The sequence below is a fragment of the Octodon degus genome, unplaced genomic scaffold (genome assembly GCF_000260255.1).
Source record: "Octodon degus isolate 3935 unplaced genomic scaffold, OctDeg1.0 scaffold00022, whole genome shotgun sequence".
Lineage (NCBI taxonomy): Eukaryota > Metazoa > Chordata > Mammalia > Rodentia > Octodontidae > Octodon > Octodon degus.
This window is the reverse complement of record NW_004524598.1, coordinates 11,878,858-11,887,512: the sequence shown is the minus strand read 5'-3', so window position 1 is coordinate 11,887,512 and position 8,655 is coordinate 11,878,858. Positions and strand designations below refer to the sequence as shown.

The following is an 8,655-nucleotide window of genomic DNA, read 5'->3' as shown; positions in this document are numbered from 1 at the left end:
ACATGTGTGAACATACTTAAATAAACATAAATTATAAAAGAGCTTATTTCTATTTTTAAAAGTCACTAATAAATAGAAAATGTCACTTATTGTGTCCTTTAGCAAGAAATTACTGAGCAAATTACTCTGTGGTAGGTTATAGAGAACCCTTGCCAGACCTCACTGTGGTACAGGAAGTTTATATTTGTAATCCCATAGAAAAATTATTGGAATTATAGCAAGTTAATTCCAATCTACCACTTCCAGTGCAGTCCATGGTAAGAATGAAACACTAAGCCATATTGGTAGTTCTGGGGAATGAAGATGGTCCTAAACCAGCTAGTATGATGACTAATCTGAACCAAGGTCATGACCCAGTGCAGAATATGGGTCTTTCTAATTCACAAGAAGGGAATTAGTGCCTGCCAGATAGCTCAGGGGATTAAAGCCCCTGCGTAGGCAGACACAAAGACCAGGGATTGATCCCAAGTTGTGCCATGCCAGTCCCACACCTGGGGCATGCTGAGACATCAATTAAGACTGGGCATGGTGGTGTGAACCTATAATCCTAGCGCTTTGGAGGCTGAAAATAGGAGGATCACTACAAGTCTGATCTGTGTAATGAGACCCTGTAAACCCTGTACTAAATACATTTAAAAAAAGAAGGGAATGGCACAGGATAAGTGACTGTGAGAATGGAGGAAGGTATATGAGTGCTTTGAGCTGGCCTAGGTAGGAGGCCCGAAATCACCTCTGTGATATACAGAGAGAAGGAAATGCAGAAGGAGTAATCTGCATAAAATAATCTGAGGTAGTACCTAATGTTTTGGAGTTGATGCCTCAGCTTTGATGTATATCCTTTGATGTCCTGGGAAGTCACAGTCTCTTATCTCAAGGCTTGATCCCAGCTGACAGCATAGAGTGGAGCTCTCCCTCTGCCCAGCTCACACATGCTCTTGGGAGCCAAGTGTGGGGAAAAACTGCTTCAAAGACTATGGCACAGAATGACAGTTGGACTGATTTGCATTGCTTAAGGCAAATTGAGGGGATAAAGAAAAGTCCTAGCCAGCTCTGTGCAAAGCAGTATGGAGAAATGGCCAGATTTAGCCAAAATGGAGATAATTGTTCTTCTTTCAAAGAAAGTCCTCAAGGTGCTCCTCCACCGTAAGTATTGTAAATGTGCATAGTATTTATAATATTATACTTATATCTACTCTACATTCTAGGATTATTAGTTTCTCTATGGATTGAATAAAAAAGAAACAAAGGCACAGAGAAGTTCAGTAATTTTCCCAAGATCACGTTAATAGTATTGGTAGAGGCAGTCGGTGCCTGTGCACGCTCTGACGCAAGGTTTGTGTGGGAGTGCTCCCTCAGCAGGATCGGGAAGCCGACCTGAGGCCCTAGCGCAGGGTGAGGACCGGATATGCCTGGCAGCCAGCGTGCAGGCCCGGCATGTGAATGAGGCTGCCTGGGGCCCTCTGGACCCTCACTCCAGCCAGCTCCAGGCCCGGCATGTGTGTGGGACCCCCAGGCCCACCGGATCCTCACTCCATACAGCACCCAGGCCTGGTGGGTAAGTGGAACTTCCTCTATCAGACAGTGCTGGTGTGGAACCCTGCAGCAGAACTCCCTGCAGAGAGGCTAGAGGCAAGACCCACCCAGCTGATCCAGGAGCAGAACATCTTGCCAGAGTGGCACAGCAGGTTCGCTTCCAAGGGCTGCAGCAGGAAGAAGTGGAGCACAGCAGCCAGACCCAAGCCACACTCACCTGGATGAGTTTGAACTTGGTAGATCCAGACCTGATGCTAAGAGGGGGAGCTGTGGTTTGCAGCATTCCACACAGAAGATAAAGGGAAGACTTGAAGCTGAGGGTCAGTGGCTTGAAAAATGGACAATGGCAGGACAGGTCGTCAAATATTTGGGTGTTTGCTGACCTGACAGGCTTTTTTTGGTATAAAAATCATGATAAGGTTCCTGGTGGTCGGGCGTCCCGGCTGGCGCGCTGTTACCGGCAAGATGCTGCGGAGTCTGCTGGCTCTCCGGCAGCTTTCTCAGAGGACCATCAGCACTGCTGCACGCAGGCATTTTGAAAATAAAGTTCCACAGAAACAGAAGCTTTTTCAGGAGGACAATGGAATTCCAGTGCATCTAAAGGGTGGGGTAGCTGATGCCTTCTTGTATAGAGCCACTATGATTCTCACAGTGGGTGGAACGGTGTATGCCATATACCAGCTGGCTATGGCATCATTTCCCAAGAAGCCGGAATGATTTCAGGCAATTCAGTAATTAGGTGGCTCAGTTCCAGTTGGCTCTCTGGATCAGTAATATGATAAATAACTGAGCTTTTCGTTGGGGATCAATATTTATCGACTTGTACTAATTGTCACCAATAAAGCAGTCTTTACAAAAAAAAATAGTATTGCTAGAGTGACAATTTGAACTTAGGCCATCTACCTCCAGAGCATTCGTAACTAACTACTACGATGTATTCCTACCTATCATGTACCCAACACTGTACTAGCTCCTGCAAATACAACAGTGGGCAAAAATGTCCTGCTTCCATTGAGTTAAGATAACTAATATTTTTTATTAATTTTATTGAGAAACAAATAGCAATGAGACAGTTCAAAACCAATTAGTAGGACAATTTCAATAGATAATACATTACATATTGTTGTCTTCGTAGTGGTTATTCATAGTACAAGATCAGACATGATATCTTATCCAAATACTTTTAGTGCAAATCTTTCTTCTCACTCCATTAAGAGAAAGTAGCTGTTTATCTGTCCTAACTATTTTGTATATGCAGATAAAAAATGGTTCTTCATTTATATACCCCTTTTTTGTTTAGTTTTGTCAGAGATGGGTATTCCATGGCCATGTAAATATTGTAGGTGCATGAATTCAGCAAAATAATTCAATACAGTCCAGTAGTTCATAATAGTAGTGGGATGTCCATAGGACTGGCAATGTCAGAAGTTGTTGATTTGAGCCTTTTATAGCTCAGCATATTAATATGTCTTTACTTTTTTATACCTCATTTTTATATTTTTCTGCTGGATGGTTGTTTGCTTGTTTGTTGGGCAGAATCAGGGATTGAACTCAGATCCTTGTGCTTGCCAGGGAAGCACTTATTCTACTGAGCCATCTTCCTGGCCCCTGCTCAATGGCTAAAATTAAGATAAAGCAAAACCTATGTAATAAATGTAACTTCCGTACCTGAAAAGGTCAGTCAAATCCCCTCAGGATTTAGCCTGTAACCCTGAACAGCAGTTTGTAGATCCTTTGTCAGTGTCAGCCACGTAGATGAGTCATGGCCATTGCTTGGCCAATTTGTTCTCTGTGAAACCCTGAGAGAATGTTTTCTCTCCATGTGACTCTCCTTAGGCACACTCTACATCATTGATCACTTTCCTCTGTGGACCCATAATTTCCTTGTTAGAAAATCTGAGACATCACTGAGATATAGAATGTTATAGTACAGGTTCTCTTATATCCTAAGTCCTCACTGACCTTGAAACACTAGGGCCAACATGTTGACTGTCTTTGCAGTCCTTCTTTTTCTGTAATTTTTGGTCTGCAAACTTAAGTTGTTAACCCTCCAGAGGGGAAGCTTAATGATATTATTATGTATAACATAGACAGTTAGCATAAATAATAATAAGAAAGAATGTAAAAATGATTATTAAATGTATACATTCAATTTTTATAAGTATCAGAAAGAAATTAAGAACAAGGTGTTAGAAGTAGGAATATTTTAATTTGTGAAATCAGGGGAGAAAAGATATCTAACTTGAAGCTAAGACAGGACTGCATATGTGAAAAGCATTTAAGGCAAGGAGGCAACATATGCCAAGGTCCTTAGAAGAGTTCATCTTCCTCATGAAATTGGAAGGTCACCATGACTCAAATCTAGGTGGTGGTCATAATAGTGGTGCTAGAAAAGACTGGTGAGTTACACAAGGACCATCAGATGCACAATCTTACAGTTTCTATTAAAGAATTTGAATGAATGGGAATGTATTTCCTGCTTCCTTGATGTATTAACCCCCTGAATACACTGTGGTTTTTCTCATGTGTGCTATTGTTATAAGCAGTGAGTTAGATAGAAATATTATAGGCAGTCAGAGAGTGCTATGTCCTCAACAGCACAGAAGAGAAGATATCTTGCAACTGTAAGAGAGATAGACACTCCTGCTGTGGACCAGACCTAAAGATCAGTGATCACACCAATGCTAACCTCCCTAAAGACAAGCATCCAGTATTGATCATCACCTTGAAGAAGCCAGGAAAAGCCACTAATCCAACTGCTACCAGCTACTGGAAAACGCCTGTTCTATATTCATTCCCACTTGCTACATGACTTGCTTCCCCATTTGGTCCTCAATTTAATCAATTTTACCTGAAGAATTATACTTGTAGCCTTATTGGTTCACCATAGTTTGTACCATCTCATGTGCAAATTCACATGTTTTCCACCTTTGACCCACCTGAACCACAAGGTTTTGCTGTATAAAAATCCCTGGAAATGACAGATTACAGAAGCATTATTTCTTCCAATAAATATATTCTGCTCTTAACCTCCATTTGTTCCTAAAATTCATTCTTTGGTTTTAAAGATATGAATTTGGCCCAGGTATCTTTCAGATTGGGAGTTTCATTCTCTTTTATCAATGTAAAAATGATACTTTAATTTGTGAAATCAGGAGAGATACTTTAATTTGTGAACCATCTAATAAGATCTTCATCAGCCTCCCTTTCTCTGCAGGTGGTCTTCCTTTTTGCTGAAACTCATCATTTATAAATTCCTCAACACTCACAAGATATAAACCTATGTCTCTCATTTTCTTAATAAAACCACTTCAAATGTACTTCATGTCATGGCCCACACTATGGTTATATCCTAAGCCTGTATCTTACCACCAGGAATGTATCTGCCTTCAAAAATCTCAATTTCAAATATGCCATTCTTCACGTCCATTTCAGTTCTCTTAATCATGTGTTCAATATCCCCACTGCAAAATTTGAACTTCATCAAGACCTCTATTTCTTGCACTCCATTCTTTTCTTTCCATTCATTGCTCTTGAACCTCTCTCCCAAAATATAAATATCACAAGAAAGTAAAAACCCTAGTTGATGTGACTAGCTAAATGATAATAGTTAAATAGTTAAACCCTGATGGAGAAAGTCAGATTGGTAAGTTGACTATGTCATATAACTATTATGACCACAACCACAATGGGCCTCCAAACACAATGCAGCTGATGGGATTTCCCAAGTTAGTGCCCCTTTCTAAGATGATTGTTTTATACCTTTCCTCAATTTTTAGCCTTCCCCTCATTCTCTTCACTTAGTGACCTCACTGACGTTTTATGGATAAATAAGAACCATCAAACTGGAATGAATTCATTTTCATATTATCCAGTCCATAAGCCTTCCTGCATCAGCACCCATTTCCTTCTCTTCCTTTTCTTTTTAGTAATGGAGACAGTGATTCTCCCTCTTGTAGAGCTCCCCACTTTGTGAGTCCTATCACTCACTTTCTCACATTTTCTTTGCCCTGTCTCATGTCATCAATTCTCCATTTTTATTGGACTATGCCCATTAGCCTAAAAACACTGATATTCACTTTTAAAAGAAAGGAAACCGACCCAGTCTTAGGCCAGGCCCAGTGAGTGTGTGGGAGAGCTTCCAGTTACCCTGCATGGGCAGGACATATTATTGGTCCCAGCCGAGGCGCAGCATAGGTGAGACCCACTTCCACCCCCTTGGGATGGCCCCAACACTCCGCAGCACTGCCCTCCCAACCAGCCCGCCAAGTAGGAATTTCTGCCTCATTCACAGAACCCCCAGACCCAGTCCTACCCCAGGCCAGGTGAGTGTGTGGGAGAGCTTCCAGCTACCCTGTGCCAGTGGGACCTACTACTGGTCACAGCCCAGGAGCAGCGTGGGTGAGACCGTCTTCCACCCCCTTGGGATGCCCACCACCACTCCGCACCACCTCCGCTACCCCGCCCACTGAGTAGGAATTTCTGCCATGTCCCGGGAACCCCCAGACCCAGTCCTAGCCCAGTCCCTGTGAGTGTGTGGGAGAGCTGACTCTCCCCCCTACTCTACCTTGTCCCCTCCAGGCTCAGCTCAGGCCTGGCATACAGGACTGGGGTGTAACCCTGCAGCTGCAATTACTGCAGAGAGTGTAGAGAATAGAAACATCCAGCTAGTCCAGAAGCAGAAAATCTTGCCAGAGGGGCAAAACAGGTTCACCCCCAAGGGCAGCAGCAGGAAGGAGCTGAGCACAGCAGCCAGACCCAAGCCAGGCACAACTGGATAAATACAACCTTTGTAGATCTGCACCTGAACTTCAGTATGTGCTAAGGTTATGACTACAACAAAGATCTACAGCAAAGGTCAGAAGACAGTGCTACACAAAATGACGAGAAGGAACAAAATGCAACCTCAGAACCCAACCCCACCCGTAACAAGTGCAGAGGACACTAACACAGAACAAATAGGGAATCACACAGCTGACAGCAATGACTCAATGGCTTCTGAAATAAAAAAAAACAGCTGCAGAAAGGTATAGAGGAACTCAGATTGGAAATAAAAAAGAAATCCATAAATTAATAACAGCTGTACTAAAGAATCAAATGCAGAAACATATGGAAGAAACACAATGCCCACTCAGAACAAGTGAGGAGGACACTAGCGCGGCTCAAATGCATGAATTAATAGCGTCGACAGTAAATAAGCAACAGCAGAAAGATATAGAGGAATTCAGAGTGCAATTCTTTTCTGAAATAAAAAAGAATTCTCAGAACTCATAGCATCTGAAGAACAGAAGTAATTACAGAAACATAAGGAGGAAACCCAATCTGAAAAAAATAACACTGCAGTAAAACAATTTATAACTGCTTCTAAAGAAGACATCAATAAAAAAAATACAGGAGAGTAGAAAAATGACGGATTACTTGAATGAGCAATACAGGAAAGACATAGATCGCACGAAGCAGAGTCAAAGAGATATAGAGGAAATTAAAATCTCAATCGCAAGGTTGCAAAACCGTTTAAGTGAAAGTGAAGACAGAGTTTCAGAAAGGTAAGAAAGGATCTCTTAAAAAAACGAGGATACAGGAAAGAAAAATCCATCACCTACAAGATGATGCAAAGATGAGCAATATGAGACTAATAGGCATCAATGAGAAAGAAGGCGTCAATACAAATGACATTTAAAAAAAATATGGGCAGAAGTAATAGCAAAAAACTTCCCAAATATGAGGAAACAATCTCACATTCAGGTAACCAAAGAATACAGAATGCCAAGTAACCTCAATCCAATGAAAAACACAACGAGACATATAATAGTCAAGATCCCAGAAATTCAGCACAAGAATAATCTACTGAAAGCCGCTAGAGAAAAGAAGCAGATCACATTCAAAGGAAAACCCATCAGAATCACAGCAGACTTCTCTTCACAAACCATGCAGGAAAGAAGAGTATGGAGCAGAGTACTTCAGGTCCTCTATGAAAACAAATTCCAGCCCAGACTACTACATGCTGAAAAACTCTCTTTCAACTTTGATGGAGAAGTAAAGTACTTTCATGACAAAGAACAGCTAAAAAATTTCATGATGACAAAGCCAAACCTACACAAGCTACTAAAAGATATTCTAGAGAGGGACAAAAATGATCAGAACTCCACGAATGAGATCATAAGCAACCAACTAAATAGGGCAAGGAATTAAACACAGGAGAAAAAGGAGTAAACGACAACAGATATATAACATGTCAACCATAAGTCAATACATCTCAGTTCTAACCATCAATGAAAATGGACTCAATTCACCAATTAAAAGAAACACACTGGAACGGTGGATGAGGAAAAACAAAATCCAACAATATGCTATATGCAAGAAACACATTTAACTCATAAAGACATTCATAGGCTGAAAGTCAAAGGATGGAAAACAATACTACATGACCCAGCACCTCAAAAAAAAGCAGGGGTAGCAATCCTATTTTCAGACAGTCTCAACTTCAAACCAACAATGATAAAGCGAAATAAAGGAGGCCATTATATACTGGTTAGGGGAAAAATTCAAGAGGAGGAGGTAACACTCATAAATATGTATGCAACAAATATGAGAGCACCCAACTATATAAAGCAAATGTTGATGGACATGAAAAATCTAATATCCAATACCACAATCTTAACTGGAGATCTTAACACACCCTTAGCCCAAAAGATAGGTCAACCAGACAAAAACTTAGCAAAGAAATAAGAGAAGTGAACCACATCTTGAAACAAATAGACTTAATGGACAAATACAGAGTGTTAAACCCAAACACAGCTGAATACACATTTTTCTCAGCTGCACATGGGTCATTTTCCACAAAAGACCACATACTGATCCATAGGACATGCTTAAGCATATGCAAGAAAACAGAAATTATCCCATGCACATTATGTGACCACAGTGCAATGAAACTGGAAATAAATGACAAAAGAGACCAGAAAAAACCCTAAGTACATGGAAATTAAATGACACCCTACTCAGCAACAAATGGGTCACAGATGAAATTAAACAAGAAATTCAACAATATCTACAAGTCAATGAAAATTCAAGCACAACTTATCATAATTTATGGGATACGATGAAAGCAGTTCTCAGAGG

General features: G+C 41.0%; 1 pseudogene across 1 annotated transcript; it reads left to right on the top strand.

The window, feature by feature from the left end:
* The first annotated feature begins 1,959 nt into the window (after window positions 1-1,959).
* LOC101565454 lies at window positions 1,960-2,387 on the top strand (annotated as a pseudogene). The gene has a single exon (XR_001117031.2). The product of XR_001117031.2 is annotated as a cytochrome c oxidase subunit 7A2, mitochondrial pseudogene (transcript).
* Window positions 2,388-8,655: the final 6,268 nt, after the last annotated feature.